Raw genomic sequence first — 15,000 nt, forward strand, 5'->3', positions numbered from 1 at the left:
CCTCTCTTTGATGACTACATACAGGAGCGATTCAAAAAATTACTTCTCATTTATATTACTTCCCCAAAAGTTCAAATGCTCTCTCCAAAGAATACCAGAATAGCCCATCCTACCCTAAAAGTCCTTGAATAAAGTTTGTTTAAGAATGATGAATGAAACACCCATGTTTGCAGAGGTGAATAATTCATACTTCAAAGAATTCCTCTCAACATATGGCTATGATGCTCCCCCAGTACTTCTGCCTGTGATCAAATGCTCTCTGCAAAGAACAGCAGAAAGAAGCCTTTTGGTGGGGTCGAAAAATCATACTCTTTTGAGTAAGGCGGCTCCAACCGGATGATCTGCATCTATTTTGCGATCAAAGCCTCACCGCAAATAAGCCTCGAGTATCATTATTATTATTATCATTATTATTATTATTATTATTATTGAGTGAGAGAGCAGTTCATGCCATCAAAGTGACACTGGGGTAAAATATACGAAGCCCAATATACCCATCATGACTACCCGTCTGATAAAGGTACACCAGGCACATGCATCACAACCATATGTGCGCGACATGGTGATCTCATGTGCGTGACATGGTGATCTCATGTGCGCGACATGGTGATCTCATTATTATTATTATTATTATTATTATTATTATTATTATTATTATTATTATTATTATTATTATTATATTATTATTATTATTATTATTATTATTATTATTATTATTATTATTATTATTATTATTATTATTATTATTATTATTAATGATTTCCATGCGATTTTTGGAGTTGAGTTCAGTTTTTAGTATTAGTCTTATTCTCCTGTAATACTCCATTCTTATTTTTTCCTTTTTTAGTAGCATGTTGTATACCATTACCTCCGTTTATCCCCGGGCATTTATAACTTTCGTGTGGGTCAAGCTCCTTGTGCATTAAGCTGTTAATCTGAGCTCTCTTACAAATATTGCTTTATCACACTTATCAAGGCCAAAATCTATCCCGATTTCATTGTTGAACTTTCTGACAGTTGTTAGCAACCCTACTAGCTCTTCATCATTTCCAGCAAACAGTTTCTGATCATCCATATAAAATAGATGGTTAATTGTCGTATTATAACTTCGAACTCATACCTGGTGTTACTCAGTTCGTTTGAGAGTGGGATCAGTGCCATACAAAAGAGTACTGAGGAGAGGGAATCACCTTGAAAGATGCCTCGTTTGATGTGGATGTTGTTAGATTAGCTCATCCCATTACTATGGCTTAGAAGGGGACGTGTGTTCCACTTGGCCATGCTACTTTTCAAGAATTTGGGGACGACAGGATAGATCTTATATATCTCAATTTTCTTGAGTAGCCAATCATGTGGGACACTATCAAACGCTTTCCTCCTGTACTCTATCCATGCCCGACTCAGGTTCTTTTTGCTTCGGCAATTCTCTACTATCATTTCATTTATTAGTAATTGATCTTTGCATCCATAATAATTCCTTTTACAGCCTTTTTGAGCTTGTGGAAGGATAGACTCCTGTTCACGGAAACCGTGTATTCTTTCAGTTATCATCATCATCATCATCATCATCATCATCATCATCATCATCATCATCATTATCATCATTATTATTGTTATTGTTATTATTATTATTATTATTATTATTATTATTGAGTGAGAGAGCAGTTCATGCCATCAAAGTGACACTGGGGTAAAATATACGAAGCCCAGTATACCCATCATGACTACCCGTCTGATAAAGGTACACCAGACACATGCATCACAACCATATGTGCGCGACATGGTGATCTCATATCAAGATAAACAGCACATGACTTTGCGGGTGGGGCCCAGTTAGAATTTTCTTCAGGTTGAGTAGCCCATCCTGCTCAAAAGGTCCCTGAATAAGGATTGTTTAAGGATGTTGAAAGAACCACCCATGTTTCCAGAGGTGAATTATTCAAACCCCCAAGGAATCCCTCTCAACACATGGCTATGATGCTCCCCCACTACTTCTGCTCGTGATCAGAGATGCACATATCGTCAGCCACTAAGGGACATGCTCAACTGGTTAAGGTCAAACAACTGACAAGCAAATCTGTGGTATTGAGCAGAATATTTGCTGTAGCCCATCTTTTATACCAAGACAAAACAATGTACATGATAACACTTCCAATCTGTTAAGATCAGAAGCCATGTTTATTATTATTATTATTATTATTATTATTATTATTATTATTATTATTATTATTATGTGAGAGAGAGGTGCATGCCATCAAAATGAAACTGGAGTACAAATATATGAAGCCCAATATACCTATCATATCTGCCCGTCTGATAAGAGTACACCAGGCACATGCATCACAACCATATGTACATGACATGGTGATATCATATCAAAATAATCAACGCATGCCCTTGCATGTTGGGCCTAGTTAGAATTGTCTTCGGGTCGATTAGGCCTACCAATTGTTTTATTATTATTATTGGAGGTGGCGGTGTTGGTGTAAATGCTTGTGGTGATGGTGCTTGTTACTTTTGCAGCCGTTCAAAATAAATACCAGTCATACTCTGAGCTTGATTCGTTCAACAATAGGGCCTTTCCAAATTTGTAGTATTGCTTCAATGCTAAAGAATTAGTTTCTTCCTCCATCACTTCTACCTCATCTGCCTCCTCCTTCTCTTCCTCCGCTTCCTCCTCTCCCTCCTCCCACTCTTCTACTTCTTCTTCCTCCTCTTCTTCCTACTACTACTAGTACCTCCACAACCACCACCACCACCACCACCACCACCATCACTCCGAACGCCTTCGCCATCACAACCACAACCACCACGACCAACACTACCGCTGCTGCTGCTGCTACTCCTCCCCTCCTCCTCCTCCTCCTCCACCTACTACTACTACTACTACTACTACTACTACTACTACTACTACTACTACCACTACTATGTCGAATTAAAGAATGAACTCACTGCGAATTAACATTTAATTGCAAAGAGCAGAGGAAAAGCAACCCCAAAATTTCTGTAAATATTCCTTTCCGGTATTGTTACCCCACTTTTGCATATAATGCCAAAATGAATATATAATGCACACAGGAACACGTAATGAATACAATGCATTCTTCACGTCTTTGTTGGAAATCCTGTATTGATCTCTAAAGAGTTTATCACTCAGATCAATTGAACGGAAGGTTTGTAGCAATCACTCACCATTCCTTTCCGCAAACAAATGCGCTTATAATTGTTTAATTGTATGGTAAGTAATATGTATAAATGCCTGGCACATATATAGCAAACGTACTCTTAAATTAACATATATATTTGTGTGTGGTGGTGGTGGTGGTGGTGGTGGTGGTGAGGGTAAGTGGGGGATGACACACATGGATATATATCGAAAATGCGCTTACATTTACATTTTAAACATACGCGCGGACATAAGATGCGTGTTTACATGCACGCGGACAAACATACGCGCACATGTGTGCATATATCTGTGTATCTGTATTGTATATGTGTAGTTATATCTAGCTGCTTCTCTACCCCCTCTCTCTTTCTATCTATCCATCCATCTATCTATCTATCTATCTATCTATCTATCTATCTATCTGTCTATCTATCTATCTATCTATCTATCTATCTATATAGCTACATGTATATATATATATGCATATATATATAGCATATATATGTGTTTGTGTGTGTATGCATATATATATATATACATGCATACATATATACCAATGAATATATGCATGAATAAACGTATATTTATGATTACACATATAATGGTGCTTACATATCTATATGTATATAATTAAATATATATATATATATACATACATACATATATATATATATATAATATTATATATATATATATATATTATATATATATATATATATATATATATATATATATATATATATATATACATATATATACGATACACACACACACAAAATGTAAATGGAAGCTCATCAGTTTAATCATGCAAAACACAGAACACATAAATTATGAAACCATTGCCGAGCTGTATGAAACCCCATTTAAACCTGACATATATACAATACATAAACATGATATAAGGGGAAAATAAACAATGGTTCTATAGTAACACTTCCTCTGCTAACTATTCAGATAATAATAATAGAAGAAAATTAATTGACTAAATTTGATAACTTCGGGCTATATCATTAAATGTATAATCATTGGAAGATGAAACTACACAAAAATGAAAGGAAATGATAGGATCTTTGTGAAGAAAGGGAAGAAAAATTATTGTTGGAAACCTATGAAATTAAGATCATTATTTAATCACTAGTTAAGATGTTCAACAAAATGCAGATACTTCGAGAAATATACTTTATAGAAATGCTAAGAAATACAGCCCTCCACTGGATTATAACAACACAGATACCCGGGCTTGAGAAATTACTTCACGTTAGGTTTTTACATTTGCCCTAAGTCTTAGCTCCCATTGTATTTTCTTGATATTTATTATGGAAGGAAAAAAGGTCTGTATGAGCCTTTATTGATTTCAAGAAATTTTAGTCAAATGAATCGATGACAGACCTTTCTTTTTAAATCCTCGTGCTTATTCTATCGGTCACTTTTGCCGAACCGCTAGGTTACAGGGGCATAAACACACCAATGCCAATTGTGAGATGGTCGTGTGGAACAAAAAGCGGAAACTGTTGCGGAACCGCTAGGTTACAGGGACATAAGCACACCAATGCCAATTGTGAGACGGTGGTGTGGGACAAATACAGACACAAAAACACATACATATACATACATACATTCATGTACGAGCGGTTATATAATTTTCCCGTCTCCTAAACCAACTGACAAACCTTTGGTTCGCCGATAGGAAAAGCAGAAGATATTTGCCCAAGGTGCCACACAGAGAAAGAAAATCAAGACCACATGATTGTGAAGCCAGCTTCTTGCTACACAGCCAAGACTGCACCGCGGGAATTTATAATATGTATACCAGTTACATTGTGGTCTGATTTAACCGCTTGCTCCGCCTTTCAGAATTGAGGCGTTGCGTTCAAGATACAAATTGTTATGAGTTGCTTTTGCGTTTTTGTCATGGCTGTGGATTGACAGAATCTGTAAAGCGGATATAGTAGGCTATGTAGAGTTCAGAGTTCAAATCTCAACATTGTTCTTTTGTCCATAATCGAATCCATAAAATAAAATGCCAACCCGCAAAAATTTCTCGAACTGCGCCGATGTAATTTAAATTTTGTCTATGGTAGCATTAACCTTATCATCATCCTGAGTTTCAGTAGTATACGTAGTAGTAGAAGTATATGTTATGGTAGTAGTAGTAATATATTTAATGGTAGTAGTAATAATAGTAGTAGTAGTTGTTGTTGCTGTAACAGTAGTAGATACAGAAGTTGTAGTAATAGTTGTCGTAATAGTTGTAGTAATAGTAGAAGTAGGAGTAGAAGCAGCAGCAGTAGCAGAGTATTATTATTATTATTACTACTACTACTACTACTACTACTACTAACACTACTACTACTACTACTACTACTATTATCATTATTATTATTATTATTATTATTATCATCATCATCATTATTATTATTATTATTATTATTAGTAGTAGTAGTAGTAGTAGTAGTAGTAGTAGTAGAAGTAGTAGTAGTAGTAGTAGTAGTAGTAGTAGTAGTAGTAGTAGTAGTAGTAGTAACAGCAGCAGCAGTAGCAGCCTTATCATCATATGTCTTTAGATTCGGTATGGACAAGATTAGTTAATAGAGCTAGCAGCAACAACTGCAGCAGCAATAACAGCAACAGCAGCAGCAGCAGCAACAGTCGTAAATATTAAAGCTGTCACTGCTTTTGGATTACAAGAAGAAGAAAAATCCAAAGAAAACGAAAACTGAATCAGCATCGGTGAAAAGAAAGAAGGAAAGAGGTAGGCAGGAAAGAAATCGTTAGAGTGTTTTTTTTTTCTCGTGGGACCAATTCAAGTGTTCGCTTTAATGAGGATTTTTGAAATGAGGAAAGAAACGAGAGATGCTTCAAAAGATATCGGAGAGAACATCAAATCATAAGCGACAAATTTCAATACCTAATTAAAAAGTTCTAATCCAATTTCCATATGCAGCGCGCACCTGCTAAAATGTATTTATTTATTTACTTTGCGGTACTATTACAATCGCAGGAGGGGGCAAAAACATGGCATTCACCGACAGGATTGCAATGAAATATAGAAAATTATAGTGAAATGCATATAGTTCATTAAAACGTGATCGATACCGTCTTTCTTTTTATTGATTTCCCCGTGAGTTTGTCTCCAGTCAAAGCGACCTAACTCGAGTGATTATAAATGGCAGAGAATGGTTGGGTATCAGACAAGGGTGTCAATAGATTGTTACAAGCTTTCTAGATTCGTATTGACTTAATAACAAAGTCTCTAGTTTCAGACGCAGCTTTTACGCCCTTTAACAATGTATACAGCTTTACAATCGCACAGATCACTTTCCCCAAATCATGTAACATAACGATCGATGCTCTCTACTATGCAATGAAAGCCCACCCGAAGGTAAATAATAATTTCTAAGGAAGCAGTAGTCTCAAAAGTGGTGAGGTTTTTACTGAAGGAGGGAAAAAGATCATGCTCTGAAGCCTTAAAAAGAACTAAAAACAAGCGGTGTAATACTAAATATTCTGTAGGAATTCATCATAAACTCTGTGACAATGATTAAAATAATAAAACAAATGCGCCCTTTTAAAGCCTAGACAGGATCATGGGTCCGGTTTCCCGGTTTCTATGGCGTATATGTTCCCCAGCTGGATGGGACGCCAGTCCATCGCAGAGTTACTCACTTTTGCCAGCTGAGTGGACTGGAGCAACGTGAAATGAGGTGTTTTGTCCAAGAACACAACGCGTCGCCCAGTCCAGGAATCGAAACCACAATCTTACGATCATGGTGCTGACACCCTAACCACTAAGCCATACGCCTCCACGTGACAATGATTAACTCAACTAAATTGATTGTTTCCAAATTAACGTGGAGGTGACAGAAAATAGCACAGAGTCGTACAGCTTTAATGTAATTCGTAGGTAGGGATGTCCTAATATATTGCATTGCGTGTGATAAGGATATATCTTTTGTGCTACAAATAAACTACATCCGAACCGCCTTACACAGATTTCCGTAAACTAAGTTAACCTCAGAAGCAATTGGTGAAACTGACACTATAAAAGAGTGCTGTTCAGCCTAGATGACTTCTGTTAGATTGGATATTGGAATTCGTGTTTTAAACATTCCGCCATTCTTCGCACTCTTGATATACAATACATTAAAACTTATAAGAAAAAAATTATAAATGCTGCATCCATTTTGCAGTATATTTTTGTGGTGGATCAGAGTTGAACCATCAATCAGTAGGAAGAACTGGTGCAGTAACATATAGACAGACATAGCCAGATATATGCAGTTCTATATTTAAGAGATGAGAAATTATGTACATTATTTACATTCGACGGATATTTCTCCTCATCATGTTTGTTGTTAACCAGCAGTGAATAATAATAATAATAATAATAATAATAATAATAATAATAATAATAATAATAATAGTAATAGTAATAGTGACAGTAATAGTAATGATGATGATGATGAGGAGGAGGAGGATGATGATGATGATGATGATGATGATAAAAAAAAAAGCCCTGATGCAGTACCAGGCAGTGGCTCTCATGGCTTCTGATCTTAACTGATTGGAAGTGTTATCATGTACATTGTTTTGTCTTGGTATAAAAAATGGGCTACAGCAAATATTCTGCTCAATACCACAGATTTGCTTGTCAGTTGTTTGACTTTAACCAGATGAGCATGTCCCTTAGTGGCTGACGATATGTGCATCTCTGATCATGAGCAGAAGTAGTGGGGGAGCATCATAGCCATGTGTTGAGAAGGATTCTTTGGGGTTTGAATAATTCACCTCTGGTGGTTCGTTCAACATCCTTAAACAACCCTTATTCAGGGACCTTTTGAGCGGGATGGGCTACTCAACCTGAAGAAAATTCTAACTGGTCCCCATCTGCAAAGTCATGTGCTGTTTATCTTGATATGAGATCACCATGTCGCGCACATATGGTTGTGATGCATGTGCCTAGTGTACCCTTATCAGACGGGTAGTCATGATGGGTATACTGGGCTTCGTATATTTTACCCCAGTGTCACTTTGATGGCATGAACTGCTCTCTCACTCAATAATAATAATAATAATAATAATAATAATAATAATAATAATAATAATAATAATAATAACATAGAAAAATACCTTAGGAATGAGAACCTAGATTCGAAGTTTATAAGACACCCGAAGAAGGCTGGAGGGTATATCAGCCGAAACGTTGTGTTAACAACAAACAAGATGAGGACAAATATCCGTCAAATGTAAATAATGTAAATAATGTAAATACTGTATATCAAGATATGTATTCCAAATATTGGGAAAAAATATTAAGTTTCCTGATGAATCAGTAGACGAAGATTAGGTACGTGAGTTGCTTCGCTGAAACAGGAAGAAGGGCAGCAACATCCATACATACATACATACATACATACATGTATGTATGATCAAGAAACCTCCCATGATACAATCGAAATTGCCTGCAGTATTTCCATTTATGATATATGTGAGTTTCTGTATTATGTGAATTTAGCATGTAGAACTCTCCTCTGAAGTATTTTCGCTTATATATATATGTGGTTTTGATACGTGCAGAGTGTTATTTTTAAATGTATGCATCTGTCTGCCTGTCTATCTATCTATCTATCTATCTATCTATCTATCTATCTATCTATCTATCTATCTATCTATCTATCTATCTATCTATCAATCAATCTATCTATCTATCTATCTATCTATCTATCTATCTATCTATCTATCTATCTATCTATCTGTATATATATATATTTACATACATATACGTATATTTGTATATATGTGGATATATATATATATATATGTATATATATATATATATATATCCACATATCCACATATCCACAAAATAGTTCAATAAATTTCCTAGATAATTATAATGAGTGACGGATATAATTATGTGCACAAACGCACATACATATACGTAGGCGTATATATACATACATGCATGCATACATACATACATACATAATACATATATATACATACGTATATATATACATGTATATATATTTATATATATACATATATATATTTATATATATACATATATATATATATATACATACATGCATACTTGTATATATTTGTATATATTCATATACATATGTAAATTTGTTATTATGCATATGCAAATATATACAAGTATGCATGTATGTATATATATATGTATATATATAAATATATATACATGTATGTATATATATACGTATGTATATGTATGTATGTATGTATGTATGTATGTATTATATACACGCCTACGTATATGTATGTGCGTTTGTGCACATAATTATATCCGTCACTCGTTATAATTATCTAAGAAATTTATTGAACTATTTTCAAAATAAGGATACAAAATTGAAACTCACACACAAAAACTTTTTTCCGTCTCTCTTTCACACACACACACACACACACACACACACATATATATATATATATATATATATATATATATATATATATATCAGCAAGGCCAATAAGAAATCATGCTTCGACATGAATTTTCAAAGGCATGAAAAAATAATGTATAAAAATAAAACCTGTTGAATCCTAAACATTTAAAATAATTGATTAAACACAAAGTTTTGAATAACAAAAACAAACTTATTTATAATTTTGAAATTATAAAATTCTCGTTTTCCTTTCCTTCCTCGTTTTTCCTATCTTAAAATTTTTTTCTTATCTTTATCTTTATTTTTCTCCTCCATTTTCGATTTATTTTTTAATTTTGCATATTTTTGTATATATTGTTCGAATTTTTTCCTCTTTTTTTTTTCTTTTCTCTGAGGAATTTTTTTCTCATTTAATTTTAATTTCTTAAACATTTTTTCCTTTTTCTGCTGAGGATCTCTCCCCCCTCTCTCTCTCCCTCTTTCTTTCTTTCTCTTTCAATCCTTCACATTCACACGCACACACTCTCTCTCATTCTCTGTCTTTCCCGCTCTCTATCACATTATCTCTATCTTTCTCTCTCACCTCTCTCCCTTTCACTCTCTCATTCCCTCTCTCTTTCACTCCCTCACTTTCTCGCTCTCTTTTTCCCTCTCTCTTTCTCTCACTGTCTTTGCTTCTCTCTCTCTGCATTTCTCTCTCGCGGTCTAGTTTTCTTTCTCTCTCTATCTTTCTCTGTTTCACTCTGTTTGTCTCTCCCTCTCCCTCTCCCTCTTGTTTTAAATGAGTTGTTTTTCCCTTCCTTAACCTCTACTTCAGTTTTTCCTCTTCCTCCTCCACTTTCTCTAACTCTTCTTTGTTTTGTTTCTTTCTTTTTTCTTTGTTTCCAATTTTACTACTACTACTACTACCACCACCACCATTACAAGTATTACTACTACTACTACTACTACTACTACTACTATTACTACCATTACTACTACTACCACCACCACTACTACTACTACTACTACTACCATTACTACTACTACTGCTACTACTACTACTAATACTACTACCATTACTACTACTGCTGATGCTGCTGCTATCGTGACTGCTTCTCCTCGTCCTCCTCATCATCATCCCTTAAGTTTCACGACGACCACCACTACAGCAACCACCGCGTCTTCGAAACAACCAATGCTACTACTACCTATACATTGAATACAATACTTGTTTTCTAAATGTAACCTCTACTCAGTCGGTTTGTATTCTACACACTATAACCAATCCCTAAATTAAAGCTCCGTATAACACTACACTTAATACTAAAGCGGAATGTGGGAGCCACTAATGAGCCCACGATATTTTGTTACATATCGCGAGGCTTCGTTATTGTGATATTCACCTCACGTTCTGCGTCACGCTGAATTTGCCTAACAATTACGTTACGAGTACGCGCGTTTTTGGAGTGCTCAGCCATTTGCACGTTAATTTCACAAACCTGATGTTTCGTTCGACGTATCAGCTGGAACAGTCGTCGTCGCCACCGATGGAGCGCCAGTTGAATTTTTATATTTACGTTTTTTTTATGCACCAAAATGTAAATTATTTTATTCTTTTGTTGAATTACTTGTTTCAGTCATTTGACTGCGGCCGTGTTGGAGCAGCACCTTTAAGGGTTTTAGTCGATGAAGTCGACCCCAGAACATATTCTTTGTAAGTCTTGTATTTGTTCTGTCGCTCTCTTAAGTTACGGGGACGTAAACATACCGACAACGGTTGTCAGTTTGTGGTGGGAGGACAAACACAGACGCAAAGATACACACAGACACACACACACACACACACACATAAATATTCAAAATGGCTGACGACTAGTTTTACGCTTGAAACTCTAGATAACCAACGAATTTGAATCAAACTATTTTGATCCATATATATATATATGTATGTATGTATGTATGTATGTATGTATGTATGTATGTATGTATGTATGTATGCATATGTGTGTGTGTGTGTGTGTATGTATTTATATATACGACGGGCTTCTTTCAGTTTCAGTGTACCAAATCCACTCACAAGACGTTGATCGGGCCAAGGTTATACTGAAAGACACTTTCCCAAGGGGCCACGCAGTGAGACTGAACCCGGAACCATGTGGTTGGGACGCAAAATTCTTACCACACAGCCACGCCTGCGCCTATGTGTGTACTGTTTTAATAATATTTGTTTCTGACGAGACCTCATTAACCAGTGCCCTATATTCGTCTTACTCAGTTATTTCCTACCCAGGAACCCTAATAGCTGTTTATTCTGTAAAAATTGCTGAAGGAACTGTAGGGCTCACTGTGGCAACTTCCTCTGCTGGGCTCCATTCCCGTAGACAACATACATTGAAGATACAGAACACATTCACACACATACACGCACATAAGTAATTAATCTTATAAACATACATTAAAAAACACACGTAGCGATATACGTATATAAGCATATATATATATATATATATATATACAGACAAGGACAAATAAGAATACTCGCATGTACATGTATATCCAAACATACACACACACGCACATATACATGAATAGATATGTGTGTGCATTAGATTATGCATATACACACATGTATGCATACATATGCTGAAGTAAGAATATATACATGCATGTAAAATGCTTTTATAGATGTAAACTGTATATAGATAGACAGACAGTTAACCAGACAGATAGGTAATCAAAATAAGCAACAAGGATATCCAGAGGTAATTCAGTACGAACGTTTCATGCGACTCCATTTAATTGAACAATGCAAACGTTACATCAATTTAAAATGTAAAGCAATCTTCAGCTGCACAAAAAACATAGAATTTAATTAAATTCGAAGGACTTATTAGTATAATTTTATTAAAAATTTCCAGGAGGATAAGGAGATAGACAAAGAAATTATTTTACCAACACCATCACTTGGAAATTTTGGATAAAATTATATTAATGAGTCCTTGGAATTAAATTAAATTCTATGTTTTTTTTGTGCAGCTGAAGATTGCTCTACATTTTAAATTGATGTAATGTTTGCATTGTTCAATGAAATGGAGTCGCATGAAACTATCGTACTGCATTACTTCTGGATATCCTTGTTGCTTATTTTGATTATAATCACCTTATTTTAAATTGTATGGATAACATCATACTAAATTCTGGTGCTTTCAATTAAGTATCACACAGCCACACTTACGCCTATAAAGCATGATGTATATTAATCTCTTCGTAAATGATTCCAATCCATTTTTTTCTTGGACATTAACTTCCCATATGGTAAATACATGAATATGTACTTGAAAATTCTAGAAGAGATTTGAAACCACCACCTATATGTTGTATTGCTACTTCTCGACACCCATGCCTACAGGGCCACCAGAGCAGCAACAATTGAACATTATCAAATGATTTGAGCAATGAGATGTACAAAAGCAGTGAAATTACCGTACCTCGAGCCTGGACGACTATATAAATGTAGATGAGAACATACGATGAAGAAAATTAACAGTAACTAGATTAATAAAAATTACGCAGAGGAGGTAATTTAGTCTGCCGAAATAACAAAAGGGAAATAGAAAGCAATTAGCTCTTTCGGTTAAGATAAACAGAAAGCGAGACAAAGTAATAGAGGGTTCTGAGAATCTTCGACTGAATTAAAACAGACGAAACCGGAAACAGATGGGACTATTTAGTTATTTGCACGTTAGGCTTTGAATCGTTGAAAGAAGAGAAACGAAGCGAAACTTAGCAAATAATAAAGTAAAATTTTTTTAAAAAGGAGCGGAACACGAGTTTGTAATAAAAAAGATGGGGAATCAAAAAGGTATTCTTGGAAGAAATGTGATAATGAAATGATGCTTGTTGTTATAGGAGAAAATTTTCATGGTAACATAATTTTATACAGCAACATTATTCATCAATTAAGTCAAAAGCTTGGTAATAGTATAGGTAGTGGAGGCGCAATGGCCCAGTGGTTAGGGCAGCGGACTCGCGGTTTCGATTCCCAGACCGGGCGTTGTGAGCGAAAACACCTAAAGCTCCACGAGGCTCCGGCAGGGGGTGGTGGTGATCCCTGCTTTACTCTTTCACCACAACTTTCTCTCACTCTTACTTCTTGTTTCTGTTGTACCTGTATTTCAAAGGGCCGGCCTTGTCACTCTCTGTGTCACGCTGAATATTCCCGAGAACTACGTTAAGGGTACACGTGTCTGTGGAGTGCTCAGCCACTTACACGTTAATTTCACGAGCAGGCTGTTCCGTTGATTCGGATCAACCGGAACCCTCATCGTCGTAACCGACGGAGTGCTTCCATCCAATAGTATAGGTTATGATTATCAGATATCTTTCGCCTGACTTAAAGCAGAGCAAGTCGCGGATAGATGTGCATATATGTTAGATCGATAAAAAAATGTGACGAGAGAGTTGTTCGGATGCCTGCTTATCGGAGAGAAATGGAGCAAAAGAGAGCAAAAGAACAAAGTTCGATTTGAAAATAAACGGAATATGCGTTAGCAATACAATGAGGGGAAACCAGCAAAGCATCTTGGAAGAAACAAAGGAGAAAATTAAGAAATATTTTATCATCGGAAAAAGAGAGAACATTTTTAATGTACGGTAATTATAAATTAAGTCAAATGTCTACCAATCTTAATAAGGTTTCAATTTTGAATAGCAAAATTATTTCCAAAGTTGTTGGCTTACAGATTTTGTCAATTTAAAATTTAAAGAGGGACTCATAACTGAATGCACTTGATATGATGGAGTTTGAATTTTTGTTTTGAATAAAGACAAGAAACAATTTCTTACGTATATTCAGAATATCGGTGGACAGCGTCGAAACTTGAGACTTTCATTTGTGCGTAGGTAGCAACAGCTACCGAGGTCACTCTACGCTTTCGTTTTAGTAACAAAACTTCATTTTATTGCGTTATTTCTTTTCATCCTATCATATAAATGCCAAATGTATTTAGAAAGTGACGCAGCATAACAATTAGGTACAGATGTAAACAAAGTGACATGCTATATATATATATATATATATATATATATATATATATATATATATATATATATATATATATATATTCCTAACCGAGTTCTCGAATCCCTAACCAAAACCAAATATTCCAAATATTCATCAATACGCTGTCTCACATGCTACTTTAAATCGTGTATACCATTGTAATCATCACTGTCAACATTCTATTTAAGTCTATTCTACATTTGACTCTTCCCGTCCTATTTCTCCGCAGTCTATTCATCATTGCCATCCATTCAATAACAAATATCTTAAAATTCCCAGAGGTACGTTTAAACATTCATTTTGCCGTTAATTATATCTACTTGTGCTCTTGTATTTCATTATATTGTTTTGGTAACTAGTTCCCATCAACATACGTC

Source organism: Octopus sinensis, linkage group LG11 (genome assembly GCF_006345805.1).
Source record: "Octopus sinensis linkage group LG11, ASM634580v1, whole genome shotgun sequence".
Lineage (NCBI taxonomy): Eukaryota > Metazoa > Mollusca > Cephalopoda > Octopoda > Octopodidae > Octopus > Octopus sinensis.